The sequence below is a fragment of the Corvus brachyrhynchos genome, unplaced genomic scaffold (assembly GCF_000691975.1).
Source record: "Corvus brachyrhynchos isolate BGI_N302 unplaced genomic scaffold, ASM69197v1 scaffold45, whole genome shotgun sequence".
Lineage (NCBI taxonomy): Eukaryota > Metazoa > Chordata > Aves > Passeriformes > Corvidae > Corvus > Corvus brachyrhynchos.
In genome coordinates this window covers 2,118,826-2,133,703 of record NW_008238361.1, presented here as the reverse complement: position 1 = coordinate 2,133,703, position 14,878 = coordinate 2,118,826, and the positions used below count along the sequence as shown (strand labels likewise).

The window sequence follows — 14,878 nt, the reverse complement described above, 5'->3', positions numbered from 1 at the left end:
TGAACATTCCCAGCTCTCCCAGCCTGGCTCCACAGCAGAGGGGCTCCAGCCCTGGGAGCAGCTCCATAGCCTCCTCTAGGCTCCTCCAGCAGCTCCATGTTTTCCTTGTGCTGGGGGTAAATCCAGCGTTATTAACACGGAAACCTGGCTCTGCAGAGCTGGGAGGATGAGTGGGGTTTGCACCTGTTTATCTTTTTAAACCTGAGACATTCTAGCAGTGCAATAACTGACAGCCACATCCAGTGCCCTGTGCCACCCCCAGCTCCAAGCCTTGTTGTCTCTGAGGAATTCCCGAGCCGTGGAATGGCGGGACCGTGATGTAGCACTGTCCAAACCCCAGAATTGATGGAGCTGTTTGATTCCCGTGCAGCCTGTGACACACAGAGCCTTGGCTCTGCTCACGCTCTGCTCTCTGCATGGCCTGGCTCCCAGCTCTGTCATTCCCGAGGTTTGGGTTGGGGTTATCCTAAGGCAGACAAGGAGCAGGGTTGTGTTCCATCAGTTCTCTCCTCAGCCTGTTTTTCCTGAATTGCCATGAAAAGCAAGGAGCCCGGTTGCCTTTTCTGAAGCCCTGATGTTTTTCTCAGAACAATCAATTTTCTGTCTCGCTCTGTCTTCTTTCCACATGAAAGGCTTGGAGTTGTGTGAAATTCCCAAGGTACTCTCTCTAAAGCAAGGTATAAACGAATTCTACCTTCTTAAATTTAATAAAAGGAGACCTACTTAATTTGAATTTTTTTTTTCCTACAGAAATTATTTAAAGGATTTGGGTTAAAAAAAAAAAAAAAGACATTTTCCTAATGTTGCTTTTCAATATCACAACTTTTAGGTGCATTTTAGAGCCAAATTTTCAAAGTACATTTTAAATGTAATAGATTTGATAAGTTGTTCCCTGCCTGAGCAGAAATTCTTGTACGACTTCTGCCAAGTTTTTGCACAGAGCAAGAAGTTTGTTTTCCATGATCCCCATTTCTCTTCCAGCTGCTCCTTCTGAAATTGAATTATGGGCTGACGTTTTGAATTTTTCCTTACACAGATATTGTAAATAAAACTCACCCACTACAAAGGCTTTTCATTTTGAAAAATTGGAGCAGCAGGCACCCTGAACAAAAGGAAATGTTCCCAACCCTTCTTTTATTGTAACCAAATTAATCAAGCTCAGGGAGTTAGCTGCAATTTCAAAGTTAAATGTTTAAGTAATGCAAAACTTTCTGATCCTGCAGTGTCTCTCTCTTTAAAATTCATAACAAAATTGTTACAGGGTTTTTTTTAATAGTTAATTTTTCTTAGCAGAGCTAAAGATTGGCTTCCTACAGCCCCAGGAACCTGGATACCTCCAGAAAGTTTTGAGGTTCTTGGGATATCTCCAGAAAATGTTGAGGGTTTTGATTATTTCAGTCTGTGGTATTAGAAAATGTTACAGATCTCCATCCGTAGGTTTTCCTGTAATATCACAAGAAATTTCTGTGAAGTAAAAGCCGCATCTTTTTGCTGGAAGTGCTGCTGATTTAAAATAACAGATGAGAGCTCCTGTCATTATTTATTAATTATAAATAATATTTAAAAGAAGAATGTACAGTGTAGTACTTAAGATAAACTGAATTATTCTTTTCTGTTGAAACCCCAAACCAAACTCAGATCTTTGATTTTTGTTTTAATAATTCCTTCAGGAAAAAAAAAGGAAGCTCAAGGGCAGCAAATTTAAAATGCAGCTGTTAATGAAAACCTAAGAAAATGGTGTTTCTTACATGAAGGTGTCCTGAAAGGTTGTGAAGAGATTGGTTTTTTCATTTTGCTCTTCAGTTTTGTTTTCTTCTCCCCTTCCTATCAGTTCACATCCTTGGAGGGCCACTATCATGGTGAAGAATGTATTGAAATGCTTAAGGAAAGCATTAACATTTCTGAGATTCTCAACTGCCCTTCTCCTTGAAGGATCCCAGTCCAGGGAAATGCTTGAAAATTAAAACCAGGGATGCTTTTAAAATCAAACACACCAAGTTTCTAAAGAAAAGAGCCTCTCTTCCTCTCAAAACCTGTGGTGATGCTCCAGAGCTGAACACAAAAAGGGTTATTTTTAATTTTTACCACATTCCTGAAAAGTATTCCTGAGAGGTAAAGATCCTCACCAGTGTGGGTCAGCAGTTGCCACAGCTGGCTTTGGCTCAGCCTCCCAAACTAAGTTTGGATCACTTCAAAGGATTCATCACATTTCTTTGAGGTTTCATCACAGAATCATAGAATCATTTAGGCTGGAAAAGACCTTTAGGATCATGGAGTCCAACCATAAACCCAACCCAAGTCCACCAAGTCCACCCTCAGTTTATTGGTGCTGTTCTGAGAGGGGGGGCAAAAGCAGCCGAGTTTAGGAGAAGGGAAGGTGAACTAAAGCTTCTATTCCAAAACTCATCAAAAGTGAAAATATCTCCTCTTTTTTGGTCAGTCCTTAATCCAGGACATGGATCCCAGTGTGCATTTTCCATGGGAACAGGAATCTATTTGAGGTGCTCGTTGTTTAGATGTTAGAAAACAAAATGCTCTTGTTTTCATACCACACAAATGGGAGTGTTCACTCGTGAATCTCCATGTGTTTGATAATAAATAGTTCATGAAGAAGTAGCTCCAGGAGTGAATTCTTGTTTCATTCCTGTCACAACAAGAGAACAGCAAATGGAGAAGGAAACCTGGCCACAGGTGCCCCTTCAGTAAAAGGAAAACCAGTATCATACATGTTGTAGATATTATAATGTCTATTTAACCTCTCCTAGATAATTCTAACAGCAATTTTTTTATGCTGCTAATTTTTGTTTGGAAGTTTTATACTTTTGCCAGTGTAGACATTTATGGTGGTTCAGGCCTTTATTTTTTTTTTTCTTTAAGTTTTCTTATTATCTGCAGCACAATTTGAGCGTTTGAGTGGCAGCGAGTGACATTTGCAGAGGACAGATCCTGTAGGCAAATGAGCAGGTGACAGGAGGCACAATGGCACTCAGGAATAGTCTGACACGTGGGTGTTCCGGCTGGAGGATCCTCTTTGTGTTCAGTGAAGTTCTCATGGAGTAGCTTTCAGTGATATTGTATTCTCAGAGTATAGAATTCAATATATACCCATCACACACAGGCTTCAGCTGGGGCTCTTGACGCCATTTCTGGTATCATTCTGCCTTACAATACCATTTAAAGTGCAAAAAGCTGAGTAAACTGCCTCTGAGTGTTGTGTCAGAATGATATGCACGTGCCTTGATCAGGTTAATATTTATTCTGTTGATTGTGATCCTTGGATAACAGTTACTGGGAACTGGTGATGGGAGAGAAAGCACTTTGTTCCTGCAAAGGGCACTTTAAAACTCACTGCCAATTCACTTCTGTTAGGAAACTGCACAACTTGTGTCTTCCAGTGAAACAAGTTAGCAGATCCCTGATTCAGGTGATGCTAGTTAAAAAAAATAAAGCCACATAAGCAGTATTTGGCTGATTTTGCTGTTTGTCGGTGATACTGTTAAGGCTGTGGGTAGCCCTGGTCTGCATCCCTGCAAATCTGTAGAATCCAGCTCTTCTACAATGTCTCCTCTTGGAAAGGATAGTGACGATTTAAAAGTGAGCCAGGCACCTTCCTGAGAACGAGGGTATAAAGTCTGGGGGTTCCTACCAAGTGTTTTCCCATAATTCAGTTGGGTTTTCTCTTTCTTAGCACTTAAAAAGCTTCTTTCTAATGCCTTTTCAGTGGAAATTATGTTTATGAACTAGTCCATGTACAAAAACGATTTTTCTGATTTGTCTTAAATTCCATTTCCTTGATGATCTAAAATCTAAAATACATTTCAAGCCTTTAAAAATAGAACCACAGGAGGGGACAAGTCCCTGCTTTTACACAGATGTTTCTGCAGGAGGGCCAGTGCCCTCAGATTATCGTGATGGTCCCATCTAAACATATTTAAAATATGAAATTACACATTCTCCATGAATAGTTTTGATTTGGGTTGCAGGAATGTGGAGCTGAAATTCCAGTTAAAGATGGATTATAATTATGAAGGACCAGCCTGGCTGCAGCTGCAGGGACAGGGATAGGACATGCTGATGAGACTGGAGAAGGAGATGGGAATCACACACCTGTTCCCTGGAAAAACAGACTCTGAGAGCCCATGTTTAATGCCCAAAGTTTTATTTGAGTAGTTTGTGAAGAGGGGAGTGTGGCTGGTTGATGATAAAATGCTTTCAAACCAGGAATACTTGTTGGGAAGGCTGTCCTGGAGTGAAGATGGGAGTGGGGCCCTCACTGGACATGGGTTGTGTGGTTGTGTCTGACATCTCTGGAGCTGCTCCCTACAGATTTTGAATTCCTGCCCCAGACAGGTCCTTTTTCTTTCCTAGGCATCTAAAGGAGAGTGAGGAAGGGCTCTGGGGTGACACTCCAGTTCCTAGAGGGGCTCCAGGAGAGCTGGAGAGGGACTGGGGACAAGGCATGGAGGGACAGGACACAGGGAATGGCTTCCCAGTGCCAGAGGGCAGGGATGGATGGGAGATTGGGAAGGGATTCCTGGCTGGGAGGGAGGGGAGGCCCTGGCACAGGTTGTCCCATGGATGCCCCTGCATCCCTGGCAGTGTCCAAGCAAAGGCTGGACATTGGGGCTTGGAGCAGCCTGGGATAGTGGGAGATGTCCTTGCCAAGGCAGGGGTGGGAATGGATGAGTTTCCAAGCCAATCCCTTCTGGGATTGTGTGGATGTTAAAAGCCAAAGGCCAGAAGACAGCGCAGTGACTGTTCCCTGCCTTCGTGCAGCTCCTGGACTATCACCTTTCACAGACCCTGGATCACAGCTCCCTGATCTTGTTTCAGAGCCTGGAAGTGACGCTGAGCTCACCACAGCACCTAGAAAATGGTTTCCATATTCATTACCTATCATAGTAACGAATTGCATTTTATATAAAATGAATGCTCTTCTACCTCTCATCTTCATCATCTCAGAGATCTTGTCCAACTTCAACCATTCCATGATCTGGACTGAAATATTTCCTCTGTGTTTTATACATATTAAATCCTTCCTAGCTGTACTTCTGCTTGTTGCTGTTGCAGTCCATTATTCTTCCTGCACGTCCCTCAGCTGCACATGTGCTTCAGCCTTTCCTTGCACTACTTGCAATGAGGAAAAACGATGCCAACTGGGAAAAGTTTGTGCAAGACATTTGTGTGGAAATGATCTCCCAACCAGGGAGCTGAGGAGCACAGCCCAGTGTCCTCCTGCTATGGCTCTGTGGCATGAAATTGATCTATAAAATCCTAAGTTTGTAGCTGCACTCCTGATGTGCCTTGGTTTTTTATCCCCTAAATTACTGATAGACACGATGTGGTAGATTTTAAATAGGGTTTTTTTCAGAGGCTGAAACATTTCTTAAATAGTTAAACAAATAAATAGTTAAGCACCAAATTCTGAGGGAGAAAAACTGGCATTGCTGTGTATTCAGAGCCTGTGCTCCAGGTGTGGACTGACAGAATTCCAGCACAGTCTGTCCTCTCCCATGATGGAGAAGTTCTGGAGGAAGAGCTAAAACCATAAGTGATTTTTGGGTTCAGGTCAGGGGGATTACATTTCTGGCTGGAGGGAAAGAAGGGTCTGACTTCCTCCTCTGTGATCAATCCCTAAATCCAGAAGTAAGTATGTAAGAGGCTGAAACCTTTTTAGCCCCTCAGCCTGGGAAGTGAACTTGAAAAGTGGGATGAAGGGAAGGGAGGCAAAGAGAGGTTGCAAGGATTACAGACCCTTACTTGTTGGAATAGCAGGGCTGTGCTCCTTAAATTTTAGCTTAGATTCAAGTTCATGGAATATTTACAGTAATGGGATGTATTCAGTGAAAAGGGAGGGAACAACCCCCCAACCACAACGTACAAAAGATCTGCTGGACTGACACAACAGTAAACTATTTGTTTAGGTGGAAATAGAAATTTATAAAACATGAATCTAGGATTGAACTATGTTCTAGCAGTGAACTAAATGAGGTGATTTAGTGATGATAAAAAGGTGATTTTAAAGCAGACAGATTGAGGATTGTCCAACTGCAGTTGCTGAACCCTGGAGTCCTGACTCTGTGGGAATTGATGGCAGAGCTGAAAAAGCATTTCAGTTACATGCCCAGATTACAGAATCACAAACACAGCCCTGTCATGACTGGATTTCATGGTTCCATTCCTGAATTTCAGTGTTCCATTCCTGCATTTTGGATTGGCCTCTCACTCCAAATACCTGACTCTTCTCCTGCTTTTCAAACATTTAGGTAACTCTTTGTCAGGTTTTGCAAGATGAGCTCTAGGACAGAGATTCCAAACCAGTTAAATTCCTTCTTACTGTCCTTGAACTCGGCTGAAACACTGTCAATGCTGAGGCTATCCCTGTCACTCATTTCCATGATTCTATAGCTCCAACAAGAGGTAAAAAATAAACATTTTGGAGGAGCATTGAAGATGTTTCTGATGAGGTTTTCTTGTGACGATCTAGAGAAAATAAACATGAATTCTGTCAGTAGGTTTTGCAGTAACACCTGCAGCTTGATGATTTAAGTTCAATAAATTACTTAATTCGGGGTTTGGCCAACAAAAGTGAGTGGTGGGACAACCTGTGGCACATCTGGATTTGTCCAGATGGATCTTGAGTTTGTCCACAGCAGCTCAAGGCCTGACAGTAAAAGAAAACACAGAATGTTTCTAAAAGCTCAAAGCTCAGAATGCTGAGTTGATGCTTTCAAGACTAGAAAGCAAAATAGTACAAAAAACTCACAAACCTGATCTGTGCTTCTAAAGAAAATGCACTAAAATAGCTGAAAACCTTCAAGGCACCCTTTGAACATTAGAAAAACTTGCATTTTATCTCCTTTTCACTCAAAGGCGTGGTCTTGGCGTGGTTTCAAATGCAAATGTTGGTGATCTCCAGGGCCTGGATGCTTTTTCCCTTTGACATTTCCTAAGCACCTAGTGCTGGCTGCCTAATTAGGGTGATTTAATTTTTTAACGGCTTTCAGTAGGTTTCACATATGGTACCTCTGGATGGATTTTGACAGCAGTACGAGATTGAAGGCCTTTGGCCAGTCCTTTGCAGGAATCAAACTGTCTCTTCATCTGTTGTTGTTTCAGTGGTTCATGAGAACCAGTCCAAACTCAGCTTTAGGGATTCGGGAGCTGGGAGCAGAGCTTTCCTCATGTCTCTTGATTCCCTTGGAATTACCCAGAGCTGTGCTGGTGCCTGGTGGCTCCCTAGGAGAAGGATTCCCTTCAGTGGGAAGTTTTGTTGGGATGTTTGGGAGCAGGACACCAACGTGTGCTTTCACCATGGACCCTGGCAGGGTGTGGGCAGCGATTCCCAGTGCTTCACATCCCAGATTATCATGGAATGGCTTGGGTTGGAAGGGACGTTAAAGCTCATCCCATTCCATCCCTGCCACGGGCAGGGACCCCTTCCACTATCCCAGGCTGCTCCAGCCTGGCCTTGGACACTGCCAGGGATCCAGGGACAGCCACAGCTGCTCTGGGAACCTGTGCCGAGGCCTCCCCACCCTCACAGGGAAGATGCCAAGGCTCCTAACAGGTGTTTATCCAGGAGGAGATATTCCTGAGGGAATCAGTCTGGGAAAACTCATGCTCATTAGGTGGTTAAAATTACCAGGATTTGCAGTGTTCCAGAAAACACTTCCAGAAAGAAGTTTGGTAGCTGATAACTTCACAATTAACATTCCAGAAAGCGCTCTGGCATCTCCTGGAATGCAGCTGAGCAGCAATATCACTTTTTGTGTAAAAACCAGAAGAATATGTTAAATTGCATTGCTGTTACACCAAAAGCTACCAAAAATAAATGGGATGCCTGTTCCTTTTTGTCCCTTCCATGGAACAAAAACTAAGCCTAGAGTTATGTTCTATCCGTGGCACTCTGTTAAATCCAGCAGGGATAGAGAGGAAAGGAAACACATTGTCCCTGTTAGACTTTTCAGTGGTTTGAGAGAGAAAAAGGCACTCTAGTGTTCAGTGGAAGGAGAAAATGAGCCTTGCTTTGGGTGCTGGAAGCCCAACAGTTAAAAATACAAGAAACCTTGCACTACTGCAAATCCTGCTCAGTTAAAGGGAACGTGGCAATTCTAAATCTTCTGTCCCAGGAAATCAGCACAGTTTTGAAATGTGTACAAACTGAAAACAATCTATGCCAGAACTCCTTGTGCTACTGCCAGCTAAAAGCAAGGAAGAAAGGGAAAAAAAATGAAATTGATGGGTTTCAAAGCTGATAATTGTGCTTGAGTGCTGTGGCTGTAAATCACTGAATGGCTTTTCCTTGGATACAACAGTCACTGCATGTAAATGTACGCATGGTGCCTTTGCAAGAGTACAAAATACCTGAAATCCTCAATTCCAGTTATTAAAATACAACCTGATGCAACATTTCACCATTTGCCTTAACCTGAGATGATTCTGTGAATGTCAAATACCATCATGCTGAGGGAAATCAAAATTCATGCACAACATGATGGCAGAATGTGTGACCTTAACTTCAGAGCAGCACAACGTGTTAAATTATCTTGCTGTAGTTCCAAAAAGCTTCATGGATTAAGTTTTTTAGAGTGTTACTCTTCAAGAGTGGGGAATTTTAAAAACAATTTTCAATTCTGTGTGAAGAGACTTTTCAGTTTGGCTCAGCTTCTCCAAAATAATCTCTCAAGTCCCTGCCTGAGTCTGCAATCATTTTGGGCAGAGAAAATCATTACTCTGAAGGTATGTTGGATCTGTTCCTCAGGATGACTCCACACCCCTGGTTACGTCCATGGCCCTTCCCGAGTCATCTTCTGTTGCTGATCACACAAAAATTTGGAAGTAAAGCTTAAAACAAGTTTCTGTTCCTTTTTATTGGTTTTATGTCTTCTGTATTCAGAAAGAGCAGCTGGAAAATGCGCTACAAAAACGGATTTTTATCAAACTTACTGGCAGAATTTATCCAGAGGTACAGAAATTGGAAAGAATTGTACAGAAATTCATGGAATCACAGAACCGTTTGGGTTGGGAGGATCTTAAAGCTCATCCCATTCCACCCCTGCCATGGGCAGGGACACCTCCCACTGTCCCAGGCTGCTCCAAGCCCCGTCCAACCTGGCCTTGGGCACTTCCAGGGATCCAGGGGCAGCCCCAGCTGCTCTGGGCACCCTGTGCCAGGGCCTGCCCACCCTCCCAGCCAGGAATTCCTTCCTAAATTTATTTTCAGCTTTGAGACTTTTTTTGCAAAGCCCAGGCTGCCATTTAGGGTGTGGTTGCAACAAATTTAGAGCTCGTTGTGGGTTTGGGGTTTGGACCAAGACGATTAATTAAATTAATGAAGCAGAAGGGATGTTTGTGCTGTCACATTAATTCTGCCACAAAACGATGTGTTTACAGCAAGTGGGCAGAAACACTGATATAAAATATTTTGGTAAATAGATGTAACAATAGGCCTTGATAATTTGAGGAATGTGAGAATACAGTGTTATTTCTGTGCAGGTGAATTTATATTTTCTGTATTTCATGTTTCTTTGGACAAATAAACCAAAAGTCTCTTAGGGAAAAACCTTGGTTTAAGCTGCTCTTTTTTATCAGCTGCCTAAAATACTTGAAGGCTCTGAGGTACAAACGTTTGTTACCCTCCTGTGTTCACCATCCTGTGCTCAGCTGGGCTGACCTGCAGCCCTGACTTACAGCCAAATCATTTGGTGTGTCCATTTACTACATTTTCCTGTTTTAGGATAAATTCTTACCTTGAGTAAGTTTACACAGCTTTGTAGTGAAGCCCTAATATGCAAAATGAGCATCTACCTGCACAAGTCGATTCTTAATTCTGGTGGTTTAACCAAGGACATGTTTATAGTTCAAAAAATAAATAATTCAGGAGCCTGGATCTGGCTTCTGTTGACTTTTTGTGACCCTACTTAAGATTTACTAATTCAGTCCTTCCACTTAGTACCAGTTAACTGTTACCTGCAAGGGCTTGAGTTGAGGAAAGACCTGGGCACTGTTATTTGAAGCTGTTAATGCAGAATATCGAGGGTATATATAATATAACATATCTGTTATGAGGCTGCTAAAAGCTCTGGATGATGCCACAGAGCAGGAATTCAACTGATGTAAAATCTTATCACTAATGATGTTAAAGGTGCACAGATCTCAGTTCATGGAAAATTAAAGATGCTCTTACTGGTTTTCAGGCTGTCTTGATACTAGGGAGAAATTATTGAATTATTAAGGAATAATTCTTGTTGTCCAAACTAAATGTTTCCATCTGTTCTCTGCAGTTGAGCAGGAGCTAAAATAGGCATTTTCTGTGCTCCGGTGCCATTTACAGAATGGCTTCATTTTATCTCTATGTTCAAAACCATGTTTTGTTGGCATTCTCTAAGACTTCAGTTGCTCAAATGAAGGTCCTGTTCCTCACACTTGTTGATCACGTTCATCCAAAGAGAGGGCAAAAGTAAAATTCCAATTTGAGGTTATTTTAGGTCCTGGTTTTGTTTAGGTTTGGTTGCCACGTTTGCACATTCACACATTCCGAAAAAGCAGATTGACATTTCCTCCCCTGGCATAGTGCTGCCATCCCTTGAAAGGCAGTTTCAAAATCCAACCAAGTTCTTTCTGTATGGAATTATTTTCAGCTTTGAACTTTTTGGAGGTGGCGGGACCATTCAAATCCTTCAAATTGGGCTTGGTTTGGATCAGCTCAAAAAAACAGAGCCCAAAAATACTGAAATACAGGAGAGGCTGGTTGAAGGAGCAGCAACTCTCAGGGCTTGTAAGGTAAGGAAGAAGTTTCTGGGTGAAGAACACATCCAGGCATTGGAGTTTCTGTGTTACGGCTGAGGAAGACAGATCCCAGTACGGATCCCCATAGTTTGTGGCATTCCCAGTGCCGTAGCTGGCGTTCCTGCCCCTCAAGGTCCTGCCAGGTCACATCCAACTACCTGGACCTGGCGTGTCCAGCTTGTTACGCATCAGACCAAGGCTGCTTCCCAAAATTTGGGAGGAGGTCTCTCAGAGCTGCCAGACTGAACTCAACTTTGCAGGAAGCTGGAGGGTCCTCACTCTCAGCTTATTGTCAGTGCCGGAGCGCTCAGATGGAGTAGGACTCTTCCCATCTCCCAGGTCAGGGTTGCCAGGGGATCTGATTGTCCATCAATTCCAATCTCACATAATTCTGGAGGAATTTCAAGTTTTTCTCCCTGAACGGATGTCTTGGACTCTCTTTGGGAGATGGAGTCTCTCATCTGGAAGCTCCCGTTAACTCCTTCCTGCCAGACCTTTGAATTAGGGAAGTTTGCAAGTGCAGGAGAGGAAACAAAAGCTTCAGGGGTCAGAAACTTCATCTTTTATTATGCCTGAAGTCAGAGAGTGTAAAAAACAGGCTGAGAATGAAGGAACTGGGACACTTTAATTGTGGTTTCTGTGAAGGAGGAAAAATTCAGTCATTAAATTGACATTTTGCAGTTGGCTGTTCTTAGAGCCATACAAAATTGTAAGGCTGTGATGTTATTACACTTACATTTTAATTATTAAATTAATATTATTTAATTCTTAAGCTAACTTAAGCAAAGCAATTTAAATTTTTCAGCTTCTTGTATATTAGGGATTTCTTTGGCTTGAAAGGGATTTTGTTTTTGGTCATAGAGAAAACTTCATATAAAATCATGTAATAAAAAAGTAAATTTAGGTTTAACCAAGGTGTCTGTTGACTGCTACTAAAAGTCTTGTTCTCAGATCCTTTTCCTCTGCATGCTCTGCTGATATGAAAATCCTTCAATTTATACTTGTGTCATTAACTTTAAAAATCTGGAATTTAGTTGTTCTTGTTGTCAATTTGCTGTCAAACACCCTGACACTTTTAAATCCTTGTTTGTACTGTGCTTCTCCCCAGTGACATTTGGTACATTTGTCATTAATAATATTTAATATTTCCCTTTGGCCTTATTGCTGTTGTGATACGTATTTCTAAAAATCGGAGGAATAGTTGATCATTTAGTACAATTTACTTTAAAAAAAACCTTAAAACCAGACTTTGTAAAATCTCTCAAAGCTTTCTGAAAACTCATTCAAACCCAAGCTAATTTTTGATAGAATTTTGAGCTCTATTTCTGAATAAATAAGATGGATATTTTTAAAATGATCAAACAGATTGAAATAGTAGGGCATTTTTATATAAATATAGACTCAGGAGTGATCCAGTGTGAATTTTATTAAACTCAGTGGGAAACCATCTATTAACCTTAGCAAGAATAGAATCAGAATTCCAGAAACTGAATTCTGCTTTAGGAGCCCTGTGCCCAGGGATTATTCAAATATCATCCTGATACTTTTATCAATGAATTGGACAATTAGTTGTACTAATTAGCAGCATCACTTTGAAAGAGCTGCTTGGAGGAAGTGGAGTGACAACAACAGAGGCAGCCTGGAGCAGGCAGGGATGGAGCTGGGATGGAATTCCTTCTCCATGGAAATTCATTTTGAATTTTCTCAGCCTTTCCAGTTCCAGGATAATTTCTCTGCTGCAGGTTGGAGCCTGAATCCAGAGCAGAGTCTGCTGGGGTCTCCTCTCTGCTCCCATGGCAGCGTCTGCCCTGTGAGAGAGTTTAAAATAATCAAGATTTGCCAGTTACGGAGATTTGTGCCAAGAATTTTTAAATAAGAAGTAACACAGTTGAGAGAAGTTTATGTTATTTTCTTTGGGGAGGATTTAATTTTAAACAATGGCATAATGTCATGGCTAAAAGAAGACACTTTATTATGTGATGATAAAGTGTCATGAGGCAAAAATATAAACTGTTGGTGTGCTTGCTGCAAGAAATTTCTTCTAATGAGTTTGGGCCTTTGGGATAAGAGATTCCTCTGAAAGTCCAGGTATCCTTTCTTCTCCTTATGCTGTGGGTACATTTATCCCAGTATTGGTAGAGTTGTGTGCATCGTGTTCCTGGAGAAATGGAAGAAGTTCTGATCTTGGGGTCAACACAAATATATTTCTATAAAATAATCCGAGTCAGGAGATAGAAATGGAGATATTCTGGTGGGTTGAGTTAACTCTTGCCTGTGGAAGATGTGTTCCAGCAGTGTGGGAGCACAGGAGCAGCTGGAGGGGCAAGGGAGAAAGGGTGGACACTGGGGTGAAAGACAGTTGTGACAATTGTTTCTCTCTCCTGTTTGGGTTATTTTACCAAATGTCTTCCCTTTGGAGGGGAATATTTATATTTTGTACGATAAGGCTGAGGGAGAGACACCTACAGAGAGAACTGGAGTCCTGATCCTGGTCCAGTGCAAGGTGTCCCTGGCCATGGAAGGGGATGGGACTGGATGGGCTTTAAGCTCCCTTCCAACCCAAACATTCTGGGATTCTGTGATAAGAAAATTCAGTGATTTGTTAGTTCATAGTAATAACTACTAAATTTTTTTTACTAACTCATTCTTTTGTACTTAGCAGCATTTGTTTAGGAGAAATAGAAGAAAAGACAAATTGGCATTATACAGACCTCAAATTCTTTGTTTATCTTCTCAGCTCTCATCAGTTTCTCAGTTATCTCTTTATTAAATTAAAGATCAGTGAAGGAGAAAAGTTGATTACATTTCCATTGTGAGCCAGAAAATAGCAATGCTTGTACACCAGGTATGCAAAGGGGCTGAGGGGAACAAATCAAGTTTTCAAAGTGCTGTGTTACAGATGAATGAAAATAATTTGTAAATTATTCATCAAATTTAATTCTAAGATGTTTTGAGAAAACCAAAATAAATTGGAATGTGTGATTGTTGCAGAGACCTTTATTCTCCAGACTTTACGGGTCTAAATCTTGAATATGAACTTCATCAAGATGTGGAGAATGCAGAGAACGTGAAATTGTTTAATGTCCAAACTGCAGGCAGAGCCTTTCCATGGAAGTATCAGCTAGTCATGATTTCTAGGATTGAGATATTGACTTAACCAATGTCTGATTTTTTCCTCTTGCAAATTAAAACTCCATTTCTTTTTTCCTGTAACTGGAGACACAAAAAATAGATAATATCCCTTCTTAACTCTTGTGTGCTCAAAACAACAGCCACTCAAATGACAGCGTTGCCAAACCTTTGGAAAAATGTTACTTATATCTATAGATCACATATGTAAAGTAAATATGTTAGTATGTTAGCCTTATATATATATCACATACATAGAGGAAATAGTATGTTACATTTATAACGACGTATCACATCATTTAAAGAGATGTGACAGTTTGTTGGTCTTCCAGCTGATTTTTGAATCAACTTCTCAGAAAGACCTGCCTGTTTTACTGGTATTTCTTTGAGCTTTCGTGTTTTTCGCATGGTCCATGGTGTTGTTAGGCAGTTACAGTTCATTTTTGAAGTTCTGTTCATCTGGCCAACTTGTTGTCACACAAAAGCCCAGGAAAAGGCCATATGTTCCTGCAAAGGTAGCCTTGGAAGGTGGGATAGCTGCTGCTTCTTTTTTCTTCTGCCATCTGTTGTGCTTTAACTTCATTTTCTCCAGATACATGTCTAGCAAATACTCGGATAATAGATGGGAATTCTAATCAGTATGGAAGCAAGATTATTGTTTCCAACAGCTTTAGTCAGGTGTTCAGATTTTTTAGACATTTCCCTTGCTCTTTGGCATTATAACAGTTGAAATGTAGAATTAGGAAGCTGTAAACAGATAAACATGACTTTTATTTAAACAATGACAACGCTGAGATGCTCCCATGAACGCAGGAGAGAAGATTTTCAGCACTGCAGGCCTCAGAAATAAAATGAGCAAACATCCTGGATTTCTCCAAGTGGCTGCTGCTCTTTCCACTTGGACTTTCTCGTTCCTGTCCGTGTGCCACTCCTTCCTGGTCCAGCCCAAGCATTCCTG

At 41.4% G+C, this 14,878-nt stretch overlaps 1 long non-coding RNA gene across 2 annotated transcripts in view; it reads left to right on the top strand.

Annotated features, from left to right (window-relative positions):
- LOC108447098 overlaps positions 1 to 14,878 on the top strand; it is a 64,150-nt gene that overhangs the window by 45,139 nt on the left and 4,133 nt on the right. The gene's annotated exons all lie outside the window — the stretch shown is intronic.